Source organism: Crocodylus porosus, unplaced genomic scaffold (assembly GCF_001723895.1).
Source record: "Crocodylus porosus isolate Cpor-Errol unplaced genomic scaffold, CroPor_comp1, whole genome shotgun sequence".
Taxonomy (NCBI): Eukaryota; Metazoa; Chordata; order Crocodylia; family Crocodylidae; genus Crocodylus; species Crocodylus porosus.
Window position 1 is genome coordinate 149539428 of NW_017728906.1, and position 7681 is coordinate 149547108.

At 51.0% G+C, this 7681-nt stretch overlaps 1 long non-coding RNA gene across 1 annotated transcript in view; it reads right to left on the reverse strand.

The window, feature by feature from the left end:
- Window positions 1–7681, reverse strand: part of LOC109306261 — a 19682-nt gene that overhangs the window by 7809 nt on the left and 4192 nt on the right. Inside the window, exon 2 of the long non-coding RNA XR_002099920.1 lies at window positions 604–609. This is a non-coding gene — a long non-coding RNA (uncharacterized LOC109306261). The remainder of the gene's footprint in view (window positions 1–603; window positions 610–7681) is intronic.

Genomic DNA, 7681 nt, shown 5'->3' on the forward strand with positions numbered 1-7681 from the left:
CTGACCGACTAGCCTCTTGAGCTTATCAAAGTCGGCTTTTCTGAAGTCAAGGTGATGGTGAGGATTCACCCAGCTGTCAACAAGCCCTAACAGTTTCACTGGGTGCATCTATGCGAGATGATTTACTGCACCGTAGTGTAGTTTACTGTGCAATAAGTGTGTGTCTACATGTGCTTACTGTCCACATCTACATGAGCAGCAGATTGTGCAGTTGTTTACGTGCAGTCATTTAATATTTGCGTAACCAAGTACTAAATGACTGCACAGTAACCAGCGTTACTACTCAGTAACATCCCTGCATCTTTTTTTTTCTGATGCTACTGCGCAGTAGTGGGTTGTGTAGACGTGGTCACTGTGCAGCAAACTTTGGTAATCATGAGTAAATTTGCTACCTGAAAACGCAGGCACATCTACACAAGACATGTCAGTGCACATTAGCCTAATTTAAGGTGCATTAAGGGCATGCATCTATACATGTGTGCCCTTAATGCGCATTAAAAATGGTGAATTTCAGCTAATCGCACCTAAATGGGTACCTGCATTTGCAGGTATCTAATTTAGGGACAGTTAGTTAAGGCACATTAATGCATGTGTAGATGTGACCTGGCACTAACTTTAGTGGTTAGGCACACCCAGCATTAGAGGGCTGGCTTGAGCCCAGCCCCAGGGCTCCTGGCTGTAGCAGCCCCTATAAGAGCCAGCAGACATTTTATGCCCTGGGGGATACTGCACAGGACTTTTCAGCACTGAAGTTTCTGTGTGCCCCCTAGACAGGACTCAGGCTGCTGCTACTAGCCCTGTCCCCTTGCCAGAGATCCTGTTTGGCCACAGGTGAGTATTGCAAAGAGCTGCAGCCTGCTACTCCCCCTGCCCAGTTCTGAGATCTCCCCAGGGCTTCACTGTCTCTGGAAGCAGGGCCAGCACCTGATCCCTACTGCCGTTCACCCCCAGCTGTCTCTTGTGTTTGTAAGTCCTGTGCCATGTTTGCCTCTGTCATGCGGTTCACAGTCACTGATTATGCCTGTGCTGGGTGCTGCAACCAGCTCTCCAGAGCTGGCCACACAGGAACAGCTGTGCAGGGGCCCAGAAAGACAGCACAGGACACACCACCATGTCCTCCCCCTCAAGGACTGACCCTGCCCATGTACACATGCCTTAGCCCCACACCCAGGGCCCCAACTGGAGCCAGGAGCAGACTGGCAACCTGGTGGCCCTCTGGGGGAATGGGGAGGTGCAGAAGCAGTTCACACAGGGCAGGCACTCCAACACCCACATTTATGAGGCCCTGTTGGGTAGGGTGCATGAGAGAGAGATCACTCCTGGACAGCACAGCAGTGCCATGTAAAGATAAAGGCCTTGTGGGCACAGTGGATGGCCATGACCAAACACAACCATCAATCCAGTCATGCCCACAAAACCATACCCTTCACGTGGCAACTGACCAGTATTTTGGGATCCCGGGACACGGGCTGCAGTTTACACCAGCAGGGGCAGCCTGGCCAAACCTCTGTCCCACCCTGACCCCTTTTGTGGTGCCAAGTCACTGGAGGAGGGGCCCTTGAGTGTTCAGCACACCACCCTGCCCACCTCCTTGGCTGCTGCACCCACTAGCATCTTGAGGAGCCCTGGCCAGCAGCATCCTTGACAGATCCATACCTCCAGCCCCTGCTACAAGGAGTGGCCAGCCAAGACACTGCTGGCTGCCACCAGTACCAACCCCTCCCCAGGGTGTACCCTGGCCAGGCACTGACCTGCCACGCACCATGCACTGTGGACACCAAGTATAGCTCGTTGCCATCACCAAGGAGAGGCAGGGGGGATCCATGTCAAGCCACCAGTTTCTCCAGCCCCAGACAGAAGGTAAGTCCTGCACAGTGGGGAGGGCCTTCCCAGTACCCACCGTGGCCCCTATCCCAACATTCCTGCCTGGCTCACCTGCTCTCCCCTGGATTCCCCACCCTCGCACACACCCCTCCCAGCATACAGAGAGGCAGGACACAGTTCAGAACTTTATTCAACAGCCCATGTCCCTGCAGCTGGGTGGGCACAAGCCTTTCACGTACCAAGGAAGGCATCAATGCTAGTGGTGATGTCCTCCTTGGCAGGAGGGGGGCAGGGATGTGTAGCATTGCAATGGGTAGTCCTCCACATGATGGTGGAGGTTGCAGGACAGCTTAGGCTTTCCCCCACCCCATGCCATTGTAGCCCAGGGTTCCAAACCAGGAGCACAGGTATGCCTGGGGCACCAGGAAGATCATTACCAGCAGGGCATACTGGCTTGGGCACCCCTCAACCTGCACAAACAGCACATTGTGCACTATCTAGGGCCATGAATGACATGCCCATGGGGGCTGGGGAGGCACAGCAGTGGTGGGAGCATAGGGGCAGTGGCAGAATCCTGGCAACAGTAAGTAGGAGCTCCCAGACACTGCTAGTACTGTCAGCAAGGTGGGGTTTGGCAACCACCCACAGATGCCATGAGCAGCATTGGCAGTGGCCAGCAGGGATCACTGACCTCCCGCAAATGCTGCCAGCAGTGGTCAGTGGCAAGTGGTGACTGCCCACAGGTGCTGCCAACAGTTTCAGCAGCACCTTTTTGTAGGGGGTGCACCACCATGCTCAGGGTGCACATGCACCTACATGCACCCCCTATGCGTTGCCCCTGCCTGGGCACACACAGCACAGGTATGCCTGAGGTGCTGCAGCAGCACTGGGGGGGGGGCGGGGAGGGCTGGCCCCAGGGTGCCTCCCCAGAGATTCCCCCTGCACAGAGAGCAGAGGTGTGGCCAGTTGTCCTAGTTGTCTGGGAGCTCCATGTGCCTTGTGCTCAGGCACCGTGGGCGGGGTGGCAGTGCAGCAGAGTGGCTGGCCTCTAGGGAAATGGGAGCAGGGTCTGGAACCATGGCAACAGATGCTGCCAGCAGCCTAGCCTGTCCCAGCCTGGGAAGCGGGCAGGGGAGGTAGGCTGCCTGCAGTTAGCAGGCCACCAGCCCCAGGGGAATGCATGGAGATGTGGGGCTCAGTTGGTGGCCTCCTAGGCCCACTTGCTTACCATGGTAAGCCTAGCCAGCTTACCATGGTCCCTGGGCACCTATGCACAGCTGACCCTCGATCTGAGGCCAGGCATCACACAGCCCCCAGTACAAAACATTCTCTCTGAAATATTGCAAACTCTCACAAAAACTTTCCATCTCTTGCCTCTGTAGGGCCAACATCTGGACATAGGGGAGAGCCCTCCAGCCCCAGTGGGAATGCTACTTCAGGGTTGCCACTACCCACCACTCAAGTACAGCACATGTGCCAGCAGCAAACGAAAGATTGGATGCTCCTGCTCCAGCAGCCAGTGGCAATGGTAGAGTAGTGGGAGGAGCAGGAGCAGATGCAAGAGGGGAAACAGTAAGCCTGGTAGGTGGAGGCTGTTGGTCTGACAACAGGGGGGACACTGACTGCCAGGCCCTCAACACCCTCATGGCTTTGGTGGCCATGGCCAGACCCTGCCCACAGCCCCCCAGGGCCCCTGGGTGCTGCCTGCCACCCCACAGCCAAACCCTGGCCCAGCCCTGGAAGGAGGCCATCCACTGCCCCCTGGCCGCTGCAGAGCCTGGCCTAGACCTCACCCCAGATCCCCAGCCACCCACCTGAGACCAGCCCCACTGCTTTCCCCAAGCCCATGCAGATGTGGAGGTAGAGGGGCCAGCCACAGGACCTTAGAAGGATACTGGCCCTGCACTTGGGCAGCCAGAGCAGGAGCTGCCTGTGGCTAGACAAGAGCCTACTGCGGTCACTGTGTGCCCCAGATTCATGGTTGAATGGCCCATGGATCTATGGCTAGGCACCTGCTTTTGGACTCTGCTCTGTAGGCACCCCCACCCCATGGCCCCCCACTCTGGCAGCTAAAGACTGGGACTGTTGTAAATAGTTTTGCCACTGGGGAGGGGGGGTTTAATTGATGGTGGGTGGAGAGGATGGTGGTGGGGCATTGTGTATTGGAGAGGAAGGTGGGGGAGGAGGCTCTGTTTGGTGGAGATGGAGTTGGGAGGGGTTCTGTTTGTTGAAGGGGATGGAGGGAAGGGATGGTGGTTGTAAGAGCAATAATGGGGTATTAATGCCATCCCTGCTCCTCACTGCAGATTGGCTGTGAGAACTGGCTATCATATGGCCCCACCTCTTTGCCAATTGGAAGTGAGGGGTAGAGCTGCATGACATACAGCCCTTGCAGCCAATCAGCAGTGAGGCAGGGCTGCATGATGGACAGCCCCCACAGCAAATCAGTGGTGAGTGGTGGGGCCACCAGGCCTGCCTCAGCCAATCAGAGGTCTGGGGGACCTGCCATGCTTGGCCCATGAAAATGGCTGCTGTACCCAAGAGCTGCACACAAAATTGGCTGACAGCTGCCTCCAGTTCAGTATACCCCTATACATAATATGCAGAATCTGCAAGATTCTGCAAACCCTACCCATGTAGTCCTGGGTTGGAATCAATGATTCCATTTGGAGTCTGTGTCTGGCTGATGATCTGTCATAGACACTCTCAGGCAACTCTGGATCTGGTAACCCGAAATTGGGCCCTTGTTGTATTCAGCACCTTGGTCCATTGAGTACTTTCCCCTAAGGGAATCTCCCCTTGCTTACCTGCCACACCTTGGTCTTAAAAAGGTAAGGGAGGTTTCTTCATATGTTACAGACCATCCTTAGGCACACTCTGTACGGGCTCCTCCTCTCCTACACCTCATCCATATGTCAATCTACTGATAACACCATATCAGAAGTAAACTGCCTGGATTTTTGTCCAGCTAGGCCAGCCCAGTGACCCAGGTCCCGTTGAATACTTTTTTCAGAGGGAGCTGGTTTACTATAACTGATCAGCTCCAAGGAAACCATGAAGTAGCCAGGGTTATTTCTTGACCCCACTCAATAAACAAAAAAAATTGTGAACAGAAACCTAAGTTCTACTCATAGGCAGTCTCCGTCCTTAGATCACAGCCTGTCCTATCGAGACTTCAATTAAATTAATTGATGGTCCAACCTGATTTATGAAGATCCCATCATCTACCCCAGCCCTCTAGGATTTCTTGGTCTCCTTAGCCTTGCAGTGCTTGGCTGACAGGGATAATGTCCCAGAAAGTGAAAAGGAAAAAATGAAGGTGAAAATAAAACACAAACAGGGAGGCTGCAGTGCTTCTCCTCACTCGTGTATCCCCTTTGGTTGCTGGGCCTTTGGATCCTAAACCCTTCCTTCTCTTAAGTGGCATTGGTTCTAGGATAGGGAAGATACCCCTCTGTGGAACCAGCATGGTATGCACTCGGTAGTGCCACCTGGGAGCTTGCAACTGCAGCATTGCTGGTCTTGTTCCCCTTCACACCTTGCTGCACCAGTCCTTGTAGTCAGTCTTCAGCATGGACATCTGATGTCACAACTCTGTGCCACCCCAGCTGCAACAGCAGCATGTTTAAGAAGAAGCACACAAGGGGGGTCAACCACTGCTCTGCATCTCTAGCTGCTGCTCCTGTAGCAGGCAAGTTCCCTCCAGTTCTGACCCTTACCAACCCACTCACCAGGACCTCTTGTGTCTTTCCACCACCACTTCATCCTCAGGGAAGGGGCTTCCAGCCCCTAGGGTTTGTTGCCCTGTGACAGAGTCAATGGCTCTACTTGACTGCATAGGAACTACTCATAAAATGTGGACTGCACAATCTCATCCTATTTTTGGAACATGGTGCTTCATAACAATTGTCTAAACACCATGAACATTTCTGTTTCAAGGCCATCAATTATAAAGGCAAAGTAATAATAACTGTAGAAATTTTGAAGATCTACCATAAACCAGTTGCCTCCCCACAGTCTAGAAAATAAGTCAATCAGTTCACACATCAGCAGTCAGACTTTAGGCATGGTTATTTCAAGAACAATAAACTAGTTTTATTGGCTGCTGTATTAATACTGTCCTAGGAGGAAATATGTAAAAAGATTTGAAGTTTTTCAAGTGAAAGGTGAAGCTCTGCAGCTTGTTCTGTAAGACTATGTGAAGGCTGGGTTTTAGACATTGCATCTCCTCTTTGACAAGCTGCCAACCATTTCATAGATGGAATTAATCTAACCATGTTTTCAAAATACCTGGAAAATTTCCCTGTGAAGTGCTGAACAATTTTGGGAGCTAAGCTGGAGTACTTCTGATAGACTAGTTCAAATTATCTTTGACAGCCATTCAGAAGATGCAATGGGCATTTACATACCCAGGCCTTTTGTTATGTACAGAATTTCAGGTAAGGGTGTACAGGAAATTTCTACATACATCTAGCATTTGCTTTTCTCCATGAGTAGTCCTGATGCTGCCAGACTTTAAATTCCTCATTAAAACTATCATTAAGTCATTAACACCTTACAAGAGGAAGGGTGTTGACCCTGAAGTGCTTGAAATGGAGATAATGTAAAATAAATGCTTTAACAAGCCATGAAAACACTGAGCTAGACCAGTAGATGGCCCAGAATCTGTTGCAATCAATTTCTTTCATAATTAAACTGGTGGTAGTAGGGTTACATAGGGCATGGTGACAATAGCTGAGCTTACAGCAAGAACTGGTGAGGAGCACAATCTCCTCACAACAGGGTTTGCCCACCCAGTTATGAGTCAAGTAAAATATGATTTTTAATCCAGGTGTGAATTTAGACACAGATGATCCTGTCCTGAGCAGAGAGAGAAAGTTGATGACCACTTGAGGTCCACTGCAAGCCTATTTTCCCTACGCAACTATGATTTGGATCCAAGTCTACCTTGGTGTCCCTTTTGCCTACCTCCTTTCAGATTCTACAGTCTTGTAGAGTTTGTGTCCTTTTCTGCTTTGATGTTTGTGGGGACCCAAAATGATCTTCTGCTGCCCCTGGAGAAGACAAAAATCAACTGAAGTGATTTCTGTTCACTAGCGAGATCTATATTAATGGGAGTAATTAAAGCTGGGCACCATTGTTCCATTGTATTTTGGGGTTCAAGTCATCCCTCCTCCCTTCACATTCATGAATGTTTGTGTTTTGAGTTTTCTTCAGTTATGCTTTTTTAGTTTTCCTCCCACTCTACCAGGCCTCCATGTAAGTGCATCAAATTCAAGCAGGATAACCGCAGGGAACAGCACTGCTTCAGGAAGTTCAGTATTTCCTGGAGTCATGTGCCACCAAACTAAGCCAATATCTTCCACCTCATTTAAGATATAGATGCATTGTAAATCATGAAACTAATAATGCCTGAAAAGAAGTGCTCATAATGCCCTCAGAGGAGGACTTGCAATCACTGCCTTGAGCAACACATGGATTTATTCACTCTTACAATAGCACCAAGCACCTGGCAGAACAGTACTGAACACTGTGGCCAATAATCTATACAACACCCAGATCTGGGGGGAGTCTTCCCTAAACTGAAGCAACCCTAGAGACACAAAGTTTCTCCTCCCAGTTCACAGAGACTTGAGCAGAAAAAGCAGACTCCAGGGTAAGGGAGAGCCAGCCTCAAGATCACACCAGAAGGAAACAAGCAGCAGCACAAACCAAAATCAGACAAGACAGAGTCCCAGCTACTTCTTAGGTTTACTTCTTCCCTTCTCAGTCCATCACAACAACACTACACTGCCTTCTACCTCATAGTTTCATAGTTTCTAGGGTCGGAAGGGACCTGAGCAGATCACCTAGTCCG